Source organism: Mustela nigripes, chromosome 9, assembly GCF_022355385.1.
Source record: "Mustela nigripes isolate SB6536 chromosome 9, MUSNIG.SB6536, whole genome shotgun sequence".
Lineage (NCBI taxonomy): Eukaryota > Metazoa > Chordata > Mammalia > Carnivora > Mustelidae > Mustela > Mustela nigripes.
In genome coordinates, this window is record NC_081565.1 from 89,303,280 (window position 1) to 89,319,095 (window position 15,816).

General features: G+C 51.3%; 1 long non-coding RNA gene across 1 annotated transcript in view; it reads left to right on the forward strand.

Moving 5' to 3' along the window:
* LOC132025197 (uncharacterized) overlaps nucleotides 1–11,702 on the forward strand; it is a 13,097-nt gene extending 1,395 nt beyond the window's left edge. Inside the window, exons 2-3 of the long non-coding RNA XR_009406461.1 lie at nucleotides 2,560–2,752; nucleotides 11,604–11,702. This is a non-coding gene — a long non-coding RNA (uncharacterized LOC132025197). The remainder of the gene's footprint in view (nucleotides 1–2,559; nucleotides 2,753–11,603) is intronic.
* The last annotated feature ends 4,114 nt before the right edge of the window (nucleotides 11,703–15,816 follow it).

Below are 15,816 nucleotides of genomic sequence, written 5' to 3' on the forward strand. Positions count from 1 at the left end.
TTTATTTATTTATTTGACAGAGAGAAATCACAAGTAGATGGAGAGGCAGGCAGAGAGAGAGAGAGGGAAGCAGGCTCTCTGCTGAGCAGAGAGCCCGATGCGGGACTCGATCCCAGGACTCTGAGATCATGACCTGAGCCGAAGGCAGCGGCTTAACCCACTGAGCCACCCAGGCGCCCTCTCTCTTCACTTCTAAGCCCAAATGTTGTCCCTCCCTCCAGAGGCTGATCCAGCCGCCCACACCCATGTGAGCAGTGGGAGGAGGGCCGCTCGCTGCATCCTCAGTGGACACGACTCCACTGCCCCTTGCCCAGTAAGCCTTGGGCTGAGAACCCTTTATGTAGAGGTCTATCCAGTCCTGATGAGCCTGTCCTGTAGATCCTACTCGTGCCCCATTTGACAGGTGAGGACCGTGAAACCGGGAGAGGTTGAGTGACTTCACAGGGTGACCCAGCTAGTGGGAGGCAAGCAGGGAAGCCAGCATGACCTCAACACTCAGAAACACAACCCCACAACAAGATGGGGGTTCCTCATTCCAGCCCTGCCACTGCTCAGTCCCTCTCTGTGGGAGGAGCGCAGGAAGACAACTGCCACCTCCGTGCACTGTTGCCATGGTGACCAGGCAGCAAACCACAAGTCCGTGCAGGGCCAGCACGAGGTGTTTTATTACTGGCGAGGTAAGGCAGGTCACCGTCGACTGCACACACAGAGAGGGGAAGAAGCAAACTTGTCCTTTGGTGGGAAAGTGGTGGAAGCGCTGGCCCGGTGGGGGGAAGATGGATCAGGGAGGGGATGGCGTCCGTGCACGCTGAGGACAGACCCAGCAGAAAGCAAACTGGTCCTCACTTCCCAGAGAGGAGTCTGAGGGCCGAGCCTCAGGGAAAGAGGGAGAGAGAGGACTGCCGGGACTGGCCCTCGAGGGGCTGGCTGGGCAGGCTCCACTAAAATATGCGAGAGCCTCACTTCCCTTGGAGAATAAACCGTGGCTTTTCCTGAAGAATTAATTCATTCAGAAGAATTTCAGTGGATTCTGTATTCCCATCAACTCCTCGACCCACGTGCATGTCAAGTTTTACGTAGGAATTATTTTGTGCTTGTGTTTCCTCAAAAGAATGTATTTTTATTTTTATTCTTTTGAGATTTTATTTATTTGAGAGAGAGAGAGAGAAAAAGAGCGAGCGAAAGCGGGATTAGATGCAGAGGGAGAGGGAGCGAACTGCCCCCTGAGCCGGGGTGCCCAACATGGGACTGGATCCCAGGACCTGAGCTGAAGGCAGACGCTTAACGGACTAAGCCACTCAGGTGCCCCCAAAGAATGTATTTTTAGAGACGTCTCGTTTTATTGTATGATCTCCACATCTCATGCATCTCATGGTTGAATGATGTTCCATGAAGTTGAGATGTGATTCCATCGGGCTCCCCATGGGTGGACCCTGGTTTTTCCAGTGTATGAATGTTGTGACGGGGCCATGACGGAAGCCTTTGGCCCTCCAGCTCCTTCTGTTTCCCTGAATTGGTTCCCAGTAGAAGTCACAAGGGAATGCAGACTTCTGAGCTCTTGACTGGTGCGGCCCGACCTCCTGGGGACCCCCGATGGGTTTTCACTGCCGGCCGCCATCAGTTGGAGCACAGCAGGCTCACGGCAGCCTCGCCAGACTTGGGCTTCGGTACTCTGTAAATGGCTCCTTAAGCATTGGGACCAAGGTGGGTGGAGAGTGTGCCAGACGTCGGCCTTCAGTCTGACTGGCTGCTCCCCACCCAGGTGGTGAGATTTGCACAGCCCTTGATGGGGGTGGTCTGCCTGTGTCCGGAGCCTGAGCGCACAGGGCCCACACCTCTCCCTCAGCGGCTCACTTGGGGCCTCAGACTCATCCTTCGCGGCTCACATGATCATTTTGGCTATTTGTTTTTGAAGATTTTATTTATTGATTTGAGAGAGAGAGTGAGAGAACATGAGAGGGCAAGTCAGAGAGAGAGGCAGACTCCCCACGGAGCTGGGAGCCTGACGTGGGTGGGACTCGATCCCAGGATCCCAGGACCATGAACTGAGCCGAAGGCAGTCGCTCAACCAACTGAGCCACCAGGCGCCCCTCATTTTGGCTATTTTTAACTTGGGTTTTTTTTTTTTTTTTCTGCCAGTCTCTGTGTGTGTTTACCATCTTAGCTGTTTTAAAAAATATTTGAGCAGATATAAACTTACGTACAATATTAGTTACATTGTGTTATGTAATTATTTACGTACTATCTGCTATATTAAGCGTTGTGATTTACACATAATCATGTTACTAACATACTTAGATGGCCATCATTGCTATAACATCGGTGTGGATTAGTTATAAGCGCTGATCCCTTGCCATGGGCACGTGCTGTTTACACATAACTACAAACCCGTACTTGTAGAACGTTTGTGTATCTTCATTATATGTATTACTGCCCTTTCACAGGGATGCATTATGTCGTGATTTGTACATAATTAGATATACTGACAACACATCCAGTCTGTGTTGGTGCCATATTTTTGCATATAGATTCTATGTATTGTTTCTTCTTCATGTGGAGACACAGTGACCACACATGGACATCGATATGAAGACAGCTAGAACCCCAGATGGCCTCCACTGTCTCAAGGCTGAGAAGGAAATGGATACCAGTGGCCACAGCGTGTCGGTCTAGGAGTCTCAGACTTAAGGATACTCTGGCAGACTTGTCACCACACAGAGAGCTGGTGTCACCACCCAGAGTTTCTGCTCCGGTGAGTGAGGGACAGCTCCCAGGGGACCTCAGTGCTGCCCAGTCAGGAGAGAGCTGTGTCACAGGAAGGGACAGATGAGGGAGAGCATGTTCGTGGGGTAGGTGGGGTGGTAGTCTAGCTGGGTTCCAGCATGATGGAGATGCTGGGAGGCAGCCGTGGGTGTGAGTCTGGGTATGGAAAGGTTTGGAAAGAACGAGTGGAGGTAAGTCAGGATGCTTCGATGCCATTAAAGCCACGATACCAATGAGGTCAACATGGGGGTGAGATGCCTAAGGAAGGAAAGTGGTTTCACAATCAAATCGTGGGTCAAAACTAATGCTGGGTGGTTTGAGAGACAAACAGAGCAGGAGAGGCCAGTGGGACCAGAAGAGTACACACAGCAACAAGAACAGAATCCCACGGGGCGCCTGGGTGGCTCAGGGGGTTAAGCCGCTGCCTTCGGCTCAGGTCATGATCTCAGGGTCCTGGGATCGAGTCCCACATCGGGCTCTCTGCTCAGCAGGGAGCCTGCTTCCCCCTCTCTCTCTGCTTGTCTCTCTGCCTACTTGTGATCTCTGTCTGTAAATAAATAAATAAAATCTTAAAAAAAAAAAAAAAAGGAACAGAATCCCACAATTGTAAACACAATGGAATGCACCGCTCTGGAAACAAAGGGAGGGACAGATTTCAAAGAGAGACGGGCAGACCTTGTCCAACGGAGCCAATGCAGGAAAGACGCAGGGATCTTCTCATTGCAACAGAATTGTTTCAACAGGGGATTGTGACTGAGACACGACTCTGCACAAAGGAAAGGATCAAAGAATGTTTACTAAGTACATGGACTGACGACATAAATTCTACGTCAAGAACTCAGTCTCAAAATAAAAGAGAATTCAGCATATTTCCACCACAACACCCACCCTCCGGATATTCTTTACCTGGGGCAAATGAAAACAGACTTATTTATTAAAAAAAAAAAAAAAAGACACGAGCATAAATTTTGGCAATATCTTCATTCATATAGAATACTAGAACAAACACAAATGTCCGTTATAAAGAGAATGGATATTTTGTGATATGTTCTTACAAGGACAAATTATTCAGCTCTAAAAAACAGGATGAACCACTCATTCATCTAAAACCATGTGGGTCTCAAAAACATTTCTTCGAGCAAGAGACAGACATCGAAGCTCACAGTGTGACTTACCTCATTGCCAGAACATTCAACCGCCGCAAACTAGAGGTGTTTCGTCAACACTAAAACAGGCTGCCAAAGTCCTCAACAGCCAAACTATGGAAAGAGCCCAGATGTCCTTTAACAGATGAATGGATAAAGAAGATGTGTTATAGACATACAATGGAATATTATTCAGCCATCAAAAGGAATGAAATCTTGCCAGTTGCAGTGGCGTGTTTGGACCTAGAGGATACTATGCTTAGCGAAATAAGTCAATCAGAGAAAGACAAATACCATATGACCTCACTCATATGTGGAATTACAGAAACAAAACAGATGAACATAGGGGGAGGGAAGGAAAAATAAAATAAGATGAAATCGGAGAGAGAGGCAAACCGTAAGAGACTCTTAACTCCAGAAAACAAACAGGGCTACTGGAGGGGTGGTGGGTGGGGGATGGGGTAACGGAGCGATGGGCCTTAAGGAGGGGACATGATCGAACGAGTACTGGGCGTTACATGCAACTGATGAATCACTAAGTTCTACCACAAGACGAAAAACAAAAGCAAAAACAAACAAAAAGCAGGTTGCCGGTGCCCAGGTTGGTAGCACTTTAACTGAAATCCTACTGAGGGCTCTTTTCTGGGTTAATGAATCTAGTTTATATATTGATAGAGCTTTTGGAAAATGTAGAGAGTCACACATTTCAAAAATTGGTCAAGTCATACACTTAAGCGCAGGTTTTCACTATACTTTCATTTTGTGTTGATGCGCAGACATAGACGAAGAGGTGAGGAAGAATGCTCTCCACACGTTGATGGGATGAACACATTTTATTTCTAGATCTCTGCACACCGCCAGCCAGATGGCTGACCTATCGGTGATGCCAGTTGCCGATTGGATTCTGGATGGATGTTGGGTGTCTATGGGGTTCCACAACGACTGTGCAGAGCCTGTGCCGGGCAGTGCCATGGAGGGGCTGCCTTCCTCCGTGGAGCATGGCTTTGGGATGTCCCGTGGGCAGCTGGGAGAGGAGGCAGTGGAGTTGCTGCCCAGTGACTGTCTCTACAGCTCACTTTGCACAGTCTCCCATGGGAGCCTGGGGAGTGTCTGCCTGTCACGGGCTTATTGATGGGTCTTTTATTTATGCTCAGACTCATTCAGTCCGTTAGAAGTGAGCTTTATGTAAGATGTGAAAAGCAGCTTGCGAAACCCTGGCTGCAAGGGTCACGGAGAGATGCCAACTCATGGACAAGCTTTGTGCAGCCAAGAAGGAGCACGCCGCGGCTGAGATGTCTCTAAGGAATGCCCGGAAAGGGCCACTCGATGCACCCAGCCTTGCAGATGCTTACAGAAGGGAGGTGAGGGCCGCCTCGTTGCTGCCGAAATTAACTTCTGTGGCTCGAGAACAGAACGAAGAGGGAGTCCAACGCTCCCAGCCAGAGATGGTGAAAGATGCCAGAAGTGTGAAGTCCCTGGAAGAAGAGGCTCTGAGAACCGCCACACCACAGGGAGCTTTTCCTAACCTGCCTGGAGGCCAGGAGCCAAGCCCTGGCAGTCCCTTCCCTGGAGCAGCCCTGGTCCCTCCCCTCCACTCTGGCCTCGCAGCTGCCAGGCTGCCTTGGCCACGCCCACCCCCACCTGACCTTCCCGGAGCCCGGTGGGTACAGGGGAGCCCCTCCCTGAGCCGGCATTCCTGGAGCTCCGCGTGCTGGGCTTGGCCATCAGCTCCTTTGTGGACCGCTTCTCCAGATCTAAAGAATAGTAGACGTCAGGACACGCCAAGAAATGGGAGCTCCTCTTTGTATTCACAGAATGTTCGGATCCTCTCCTATTTGCAACGAGAGAAAAGTACTGAAGCGTCGAATCCTTTACGGAACTTGAGTCATTGAACCACATTTCTCAAAGCAGTTTTGGTAAATATTATTTCTATATTGATCTTACACGTGAACCATTTACACTTTGTTCTCCATGTAAATATTGCACGATAATTTGGGAATATACACAGCTTATCGATAAGGATGTTTAGCTGGCAATAGCAATATTTTCTCTAGAATGGAATTCTCCCCAGTCGTGAGCTGCTACTCAAAGCAACTTTTTGCCTGAGTGTGTATCACTGAAAAAGAAAATATAATTGATCTCTTTTGAGGTGGCGTTAGGTGGTACACTCTGAAAGAAAATTTTATATTTTAATATTTATACTCTAATGCAACAATGGCAAATTTTTAAAAATAAGTTGGATACTTTACAGAGAGATTGCTTGCTTTCCCCGCAAGAATGCTGCAGTAAGGTTCTCTGGTCAAGAAGAAACCCAGGTGGACAATTTTGGGGAACCTGCATTTTGCTGCCTCTCACCGCTCTCTCCCTCACCAGCTAACGCTGCCCTGGAAAGCCAGGGGGAAAACTTCTCCCATGCAGATAAGCCTGAGCCCTACGGTTAGTGTCATCATTACCATCATGATCCCAGGGTAAGGATCTGAGCCGCCATAGAGTCTAAGAAGCCCCAGCAGCTTTTCCTTGTGTAAGATTGTCCTGGAATCTGGGTCCTCACTGACCCTGAGGCTGGGGGTCAGGAGTGGTGCCTGGAAGCCAGACAAGGACCAGGGCAGAGGTGCTGGGGTCAGGGACTGAACCACATGCCCGCTACTGGTCACAGGTCAGGGACAGGAGGCCACATCCCTTCCGGGCCCAAGAGTTCAGGGTGGGAGCCTGCAGCAGAGCCCGGGGGAGGGATCCGCAGAGGGGAGGGAGGTCCCAACTCCACAAGCCCCAGAGCAAGAGTGGAGCGCTTCTGGCAAGGACAGGACTCTTTGTTCCAGGCTCAAGGGTGAAAGGCGACTGCCTTCCAAGATCTCCATCTCGGTACCAGACCGGGAGCTGGTGGGGAGCAAGAGAAGAGGCTCTGCTCAGCTTCGTCGTGGAGACAGGATCCATCCAAGAGGCCGGGGCGAAGAAACGGCTTAGAGGGTCAGGCTCTGCAGAGAGAAGAAAACGTTACCCCCCAAAATCTATGAAAAATATCCTCCAAAGGATAAGGTTTGCATCTGTGAAATAAGACAAGATCCCAAGAAAGGAAGGGAAGAAGGGGGTGGAGGGGACCCCCACTGCTGCCGAGGTGCGGGACGTAGGAAGAGGAGAGTGGGCTGCCGTGTCTCCCCATGCGCCTTCCAGAGCTGTGTGCCCACGGAAATTCTGCCCACAGGTTTGTAGATCGAGCGTCAGAATCAGAAACCCCACCAGGAAAAAGATGTATGCTCTCCGAGGCCTCTGATTTTGAGACTTTTGTGACCCCATGGTCCTGCCAAGAGGACCCGGCTGCAATAGTGGGCCTCCAGGGATGGGCGCAAGTGGCCCACAGGGTGAAATTTCCCAGGACCGTCTGTCTGCACCGTGGGTGTCCAGCAGGGTGGATGGCTGCTTTCAGAGTACCCGGTACGAAATGGTTCTGCCAGTCACCAGCTTGGCTCATCTTTGGGCCACTCCTGGGGCAGCCTGCGTGGTGCCGGCCCATCCTCAGGGCCTGTCCATTGTCGCTGGCTGGGGCAGCAGGGCACACAGCACGCTCGCAGGGAAGCGCTAGCTGGCGGGATTGCAAGCCGGTGCAGCCTGCACTGGTTGGTTTCCGACAAGGTTACCTGTGGCTTCCATGCCCACCCAGCAAGCCCACTCCCCAAAATCCAGCCCAGAGAAATGAAGCTGTACATTCACAGATGTTCACAGCATCGTTATTCACAACAACCAAGCAGCGGATATTTAGCAAAGGAAAGGATCTGCAGATTTCGCAGAAGAGAGAATTACTGCCAGGTTTCCAAATGGGGCACACTGTGCGTTGAGCTTCCTCCGAAGAGTCGTGCGCATGACATTAAGTTTTGCAATGAAAGCTTAGGGCAGTTGCCAATAAGGAAGGTCAGTCAAGGGCAGTGACCCTGAGAATCATCGGGACAGGGTGCCGGAGCCCACCAGTGTGGAGTGACGTTCACGAAGGTATGAAGTTGACAGAAGCGATTCGCTGCACAATCAGCACTGCTGCGATATACCAATATACTATGACCTACCATAAAGTCGCTTTTAAGAATCTGTTAAAAACCTGTATCGTGGGGACCTGGATGGCTCGGTGGGTTAAGCCTCTGCCTTCGGCTCAGGTCATGATCCCAGGGTCCTGGGATCGAGCCCGTGAGTGTAAACATCTCAGAATTACAGACTGATTCTCTTCGTCTTTCCTCACGTGTTTCATGAAACCAGCAAAGCTTGTTTCGGGAAGGTGGTGAGCCCTCCCCAAAGGGGCCGAGGGTGGGACCGGCGGGGATGGGCCCCCTCAGAACAGCGAATGTCGGCGGCCCTTCGCCCCTCACCCCTGCCCCCGCTGGGGAGCACGGTTTCCAGCAGAAGCGAGCGGGTCCCATGACTGAAGGCACCCTGCTGTTTGGTTCTCTGCTCCAATGACCCAGTAGGTAATTCACACCCATCAGGACAGCCATTATCAAAAAAAATATTTAAAGAGGAAAATTACAAGGTGGGTGAGGACGCCGAGCACTGGGAACCCTCATGTGTTGCTGGGGAGCCGTAAGTTGGTTCCTCAAAAATTAAGTTCCTCAAAAAATTAATCAGAATTTACCGTGATGGTCCCACAACTGCCCCGCTGGGTGTATATGCCCCGAAGACTGGCACGGATGTCTGTAGGCCCCTCTTCAGAGCAGCATGGTTCGCTCTAGCCAGAGGGTCGAAGCAGCCCCCGTGTGCGTCAGGGGAGAGACGGGCAAAGAGAACTGGCATACCTGTATGATGGAAGATGATTCAGCTTAAAAAGGAGGGGCGCTCTGGCACCTGCTGGACGCGGATGGGGCTTGTGGGCACTGTACAAAGTGAAGATGGCAAAGCTTCCCTAACTCCGCCTGCGTGCGGTCCCTAGAGGAGTCACATGCCTAGAGACAGAGAGTGGAGCGGTGGGTGCCAGGGGCTAGGGCGAGAGCGGGGTGAGGACCTCGTTTTAATGGGTGAGGAGCTATGTTTAGGACGGTAAGAATGTTCTGGACATGGATGGTGGCGACAGACGCACGCGGTAAGTGTGGGGCAAGAGGAGATGCGGCCAGAGCACTCTGTTGCTGGCAGGCAGTGGCTCAGGTGGTTTCCGCCATAAGACGTCCACGGCCACGCCGCCTGCTGCCGGCAAGTGTTCAAAGAAAAAGGAACCCAGGCTCTTATTAGTGCAGGGACGGCTCGTCACTACCTGATCTGCGGGGCTCTCTCGCAGGCCTTGGTCTCCTTATTTTGTATTCGGAGGTCGGTATTCTGATGACAGGGCCCGTGGAAGCTCCTGGAAACCCAGGGACATGGCACCCTCAGCCTCCCGTGGGCCTACAACTCAGGATCCGCCGCCAGTCAGCTGCGCGCTGGTTAATGCCGTGAGCAAAAACCCCACACCCCAGACCCCTGGAAGGAAGACGTTGATCCAGTTGTATTTTCTGCACAGACGGTAAATGAAGCCATGATTACAGGGGTTTACCTTGTAGCTGCTTTACTCACGACGGTCTTCATAGAAGGTATTGGTCCTAAGGTCCTCTGCCTTAGAAAAATCTGGACATTTGTACATCAAAATAGATGAAAACCACAAGTCAGTAAAGAAGCAGCGCAGACCCCGGTGTGGCAGAAGCAAGGAAGCCGCCTCCCGGGGCAGGGCCTTCGGAAGTTAACACGGCAGCCAGTGTCGGTTTTAGAACAGTGTTTCCTGCTGAAGGCGCTCATTAGTTTCTCCATGGAGACCCGTCTTCTTCCAGTCAAGAGCTGACCTCTCTGTGTGTCAGGTAGCCTGCACGGTTTCTGCTGGGGTGCGCATCTCAGCGGAGGGGCTGAGCGTGTTTTGCTCTGTAGGTTGGATGCCCGTGTCCTGAACACTGTCCCGACCACAGTCACTAGACCGAAAAACAACGCAAACGCCTAAAAATAAAGACTTCAAGGAAGAATGCCAAACCTTGGTGATGAGTCTTTCTCAGAGGCGAGATTTCTGGGGAATCTATTTGTCTCTGTGCTTTTCTGTAATTTTGTTCCTATAATTTCTAACAGTTTTATGAGGAACACAGATCTATCTTGCACCAGAATAAAAGGCTACTTTTTAAAACAAAAGTCAGGTCCTCACTACGAAGAATTGTAGAGAATGATTTAGTAGTTCTGATTCAGAGAAGCACATAATGTGTTCTAAATAGAAACAACATCTCTCACGGCAGCCCTAGAAATTTCCCCAAAATCAGACATGCAGAAGGCTCAGTACTGGTTACACTGGCGATACGCTCCAACCCAAATAAATGGTAATTCATTATAAATAGTGTTGGACAAAAGCATGAATGGCTCATGAACATTCCGTTAACATGAATTCAGGTCAAATCTGTAATGACCCTGTTATTAAAACAGGTTGCGTCCATACCCTTTCTGCCTCTTACGTACACAAGCCCCTCCGTAGTATTTTCACGTGTGGACAAATATCTAAATGCATATGAAACTCCGTATCCTAAAACAAATAATTGACCACCAAGTGCCTCCCAAACACGGCTTTAAAAAATGCAATATTATTCCAATTTAATATAGCAAACATTTATGCTGAATTATTTGGATGCAAGACTTGTCACAAACATGCTTTGAAAAGGAAAATGAAAAAAAAAAAAAAGTCGTGGCGCATTCATTTCTTAAACACACTGAGAACTACTGTAATTATTTCAATGAGAAATTCCTGCAAACTCCTCCGGCTCCTGCTTGCCTCTCTCCTCGAGTTACAATGTGTTTCCATAGCAACTCAGTTGCTAAGGGGGACCCGTGAGCATCAGTGAGCTATCTGCACTTTGAGATGCTGTTAGCCTGAGCAGTGGGCTGGCTGGAATATTGAGATTTAATTTAGGGTCTTTCTCTCCTCTCCTCACAACGAATTCCGTAGAAACTGTTGGCGATCTTCCCCATGGGAAGGAAAAGGGCAGATCCTTCCGAGGGTCGCCTCCGAGCTTCTGTGCCCTCTGGATCGCACTGGCCTTCCTTTTCACCATCCTCCTGTGACTTAAACCACAGAATTCTAAGGAAAAACAATAATAGCATTTACCAGCATTACCAAATGCCACACGAGACTGGTTTTGTGGAGTGTTTATAAATGCCCACTATAAACCAAACAGAAGTTGTAGGAAATAAACATCATTTTGAATCAATAATCTGAAGGGCTTTAAACATTAAATATTTAGAAAGCCCCAAATGAAGCAAATCAAAATATTTTTGAAGTTTCCTTTTCCATGTCTGCGAAATCATATTCTGGCAGATTGTAACATTTCATCAGAATCCTGATTGGAATCCAGAATCTTCCATCAAGCCAATTTGGATGGACTGTTTTCTTTGTGGGGGATACGTTTTATTGTTGCAAGTGATAATGCCTCGGAGGGGTCCAAGTCTCTCGATTCCCTTTTCTTTGCTCTTGAGCTCTGCAGGTGGAAGGAGGCCCTTTCTGATGGCACACGGAGGCTGTCTTTGGCTGAAACGGGGCTTAAGAACCTCGCGCAGCTCGGGGCCCCGCCAGGGCTGGGTCCCTTGTTGCACTCGGACGTCGCCTCAGGACACACGCTGGACCTGAGAAACTCATCCTTCACAAAGGAAGAGAACCAGGTACACATGACACCGAACAGCCTGTTCCCTTCTAATTCACAGCCTGTTCCCTTCTAATTCCAGCCCCCCATTTCCCAGCTGAGGACACCCGGCTCAGCACGGCAGAGGACCCGTCCACACGCGGAGCCGCCACGCACGGGGCAGGCGCGGAACCTCGGTCCTCTGGCTCCAGCTGGCACTTGAAGAGAGGCAAGTGACACAGACACTGGTTAGCAGGTTAAGACGCGCTGGTCATTCTACAGTTCCTTGTTCGTTATTCTGTTTCCAAACTTCCTTTTATTTTACTTAAACATAATAATCGTAGTGACTGTATCCTGTGTCTAAAAATTCCAGTGTCTGAAGACTTCGGGGACCCATTTCTGTCCACTATTGCTGCCGGTTCCCGCCCAAGGTAGCTTCTTTCTCTCCGTGCACTCTGGCTGAGGGCTGCCCCCTTCTTTCCCTAACTTCAAGCAGGAGAGTGTTCCGATGTTCAGGATAGGGTTTAGGTTTCTCCAGAGAGGATGTAAGTTTTTTCCCACAAGTTTCCCGGGCGCGCCGTCAGAGTCCTTGTCAAAAAGAAATTCCATGCGTTTTAGGTCATCCCAGTTTGACTTCAGGCTGAATGCCGATGCGGACACTGGCTTGTGGTTCAAATGTCTGGGGAGGTGTTTTCCTCGTCGAAGGGAATGCAGGCCATTCTCTTTGTATTCGCCAAGTGCTAGCGAGGCTTTGCTCCCACGCAGCCCTGGCACGGATGGGGATGGAGCAGGCTTGCAGGATCCCAGCTCCCCGTGGGAGGCGCTCTTATTAGCCACTACACCTGGTCCAGCAAACGCCCGCAAGAAGAGAGCTGGGTTCAGTAACCAGCTTCCCTCACAGAGTCCTCATTTCAACTCCCTCTTGTCCTTACAATTCCTGGCTTTGTGTTGTCAACCAGAGACTCCAGAACAACCGAGCCAAGAGGTATGCATATACCGTATAGATACAGATACGCAACAGACCTAGCTAGGCAGGTACAGAGAAACGCCCTGTAAGGAAGGCGCCATGCAGTCCTGGGGGCTGGCGATCTGAAGGCTGTAGGAAATGCTGGAAACTCAGAGGAAGCTGATGCTGCAGTCTTGAAGCAGAATTCTTCTTTTGCAGGAAATAGGTTTCTGCTCGTAAGGCCATCAACTAATTGGAGGAGGCACACCCATGTCATCAAAGGTAATGTCCATTACTCAAAGTCAACCAACTGTAAATATTAATCGTATCTGCAAAATACCTTCATAGCAGCTTCTAGAGTAGGGGTTACCAAACATCTGTGCGCCACAGCTTCATCAGGCTGAGGTAAAATTAATCACACTTTGTTTCCAGATCATTGGTTGATTTAAGAATATGTTATTATTAATCATTACTTTAAGTTGTTTTCACTGACAAAGTCAGGAAGACTGCAGTCTACCATGTTATCAGAGCAGTCCGTCTTCCCCCGGGGGTTGACAAGTTATCCTTCTCAGGCCCCAAGCGGCTCGCCTCTGTTCATGTATATCCATAAGCTGAAAGTACCGTGTCGTCGTCACAAGGCGCAAACCAACTCGCTCAATTATTTCTCACGACCGAATGTTGTGACGGTGCTTAACTGGCTGAGGGCTTCATGCAGGGGGTCAGAGTGGACCCGCCCTGCCTGGGTCTGCCACCCCTCCCTGTCACATCTGTCCCAGGCTTGCCCACCTGCTGCCTCCGGCTGAGAGCAAAGACAGCCGGCCGCACGTCTAGGCTGGCGCTGTTTACAGTAACGGCGTCCAGGGACAAGACTGGAGCCCTGTCCCACCCCCCCGTCCCTGAGAAGAAGCCGCGTGTCCCCTGCAGTCTCTGGCTGCTCCCTGGCGGGGAGCACGGGGCTGGCCACAGACGCCCCCTGCCCTCTATCACCGCTTTCAGAAGGAAGGTCGGCAGGTGCACCCACCCCAGTTAGGACACGAAATCCGTGACATTGAAAACGCACTCCGCTACGGCACCTTCATCGCCAAGGACGTCTCCCAGAGCAGACAAACCCTGGAGCACCCAGACACCGGCGAAACTACCAACTTGTACGATGCTTTAGTGACTGCAGAATGACTTGGATTATGTGGCATTAGGATCATACATTATGAGGAGAGTGAGAACTATAATCAACGGAGGTTAAGAAGGTGTCCTGCAATTGGAAAGAAAAGCTTCCCTTGCTTTAATAGCACACATTTCTGCTGCGCTTGGGCAAGAGGCTTCGTTTCTATTAAGAGTCTCCCTGTAGTTTTTCTAGAAGGCCTCCCTGAAACAGTCTGCAGGGATCGATGGGCTGGGACACGGACGCGTGGCGGAATGCCCCACCCACTTTGCAAGTGCAGCGAAAGGTCCCTCTCTTGCCCAGAAAGGACCCGGTGTGGAGCCAACACTCACGGGCCTACGTTCGAGCGTAGCGGCAGAAACATGGCATGGGGCACGCCGTCCTCAGCCCACTCGGTTACCAGGAGCCCCCGTGGCTCACACTTTGCCCTCTGTCCCTCTCCAGAGTGTGGATGTGGCAGCATGTCTGGGGAGGCGCCCAGGCAGTTTGGGGGTGCACCCTGGTACTGAGGACCTCAGGAGGGCCTGCGACCTTCGGGGATTCTCTGGGCCGTGCTGTTCTGTGCTGTGTGGCGGCAGGCCCACCGTTCTCCCTAGAACTCTGCCAGGTACCCTGAATTACACTGGCCCTGTGGCTTCCTTGTCTGCAAGAACTAATACCCCTTCGAGGGGCTGGTTCATGGCCTGGTTGCAAGAAGGCAGCAGAGGGAGAATGACCCCAGGGGCGAATGTCACTGTGGCCACCGTTAGATGAACAGACGGACAGATCGGTGGGTAGGTGAGCTCTTTGCTTCCCCAGCTGGGATGCTGCCCATCCTGGTACAGAGGGCGCTGGTGCCTCCCGGTTTTCCCGGGTACCTGGGAGGATCAGGGACAGTCGCCACAGTCCCCGCCAGCATATTGGACCTGATGACACGCCGTGACCCACCAGCCTGCAGCCCCCACAGTGAATGTCCTGTTGCGGTTCAGGTTTAGAAAAGATATTAGCTCCGGGGCCACACCCTCACCGCCCCAGTCCGCCGGCTTCATTGCTCACCTGGCCGGGTCTGGGATGACGGCTGTGACCGTGTGACCCTTGGAGGCGCCGCCCCCGCATGTCCATCATTTCTTGCTCACCACGGCGTCTACGTGTCTGTTTCGTGACACCTCCAACACTCTCGCAGGAAGCAGTTTAATGTGTTGAATCCCTTCCAGGGATGCGGCGACAAGAAGCTTGAGAAATGATTGTTGGTGGGAGGTCCCATCGGCACAAAGCTTGTGTTTGCTTTTGCTTTCTGCTACCTCCCTTGGAAGTGTTTCGAATCTTCCTCATTTGGAAGCTGCTTCCACTCTTTGCGCCACTAGGTTCTGTTTCTTAGCCTCCTCAATTGCTCCTGTTCTGAATTTGCTTCCTGTTTTCAGAAGAAGAAAGTGTCTGCGGAACAGTGTGGTGACGCTCCTAACCAGAGTCTGTGACCCATGGCACCTTCGTCAGCAAAACCCTTTTCCTGGGACAGAAGATACCATCCGCCTCTGGAAGCCCTTCCCTGAAATGCCCTGGGAGGGCAGCCGCCAGAGGTCTCTGCAGTGGGGGCCAAGTTCAAGTTCACGGTCAGTCTATGGGTGGCCCTGCCCGCCAGGCAAGGCCCATCACCCCACACATGTGCTTCCCTGAAATGCTAAATCTCACGTCACAGCCTGGAGCCCACATTGTCAGCGAGCTGAGACCAAGGGCAGAACAGCTGGAGGCTCGGGGATGCACTGGCTCACATACGCTCCTGATGGCTCACCCGTGACCTCAGGCTCTTTTCTGTATACGTGCAGCAGGTCCACAGGCCCAAGCCTCACTAAGCAACAGGCCCGGCTGCCAAGGACCATGCTGGTGTCAAACCAGGAGTCTCGGCATCAAACCTGTCCCCAGTCCCAGGCAAACAGGTCAGCAGGTCACCCTCCCCACATCCAGTGGGTGCCAGATGGAAGCCAGATTTGAGACCTCAGAAAGCACACACAAAATTCATAACCGGCAAAAATAAGCAGTGCCAGTAGAGCCTTAGTAACAGAAAAGAGGCCAAGTGTCCCGGCTGCTCAAACTGAGTCCTTCATCGCTGCTGGTGGCGGCCAGGCTCCCTCCCGAAGGTGCTGGGAGCTCCGTGTGTGTGACACGCGTCAATGCAGACTCAGACGGGGCGGGGGGGGGGGGGGGGGGGGATGCGGTCGGAGGACGGAGAGACAG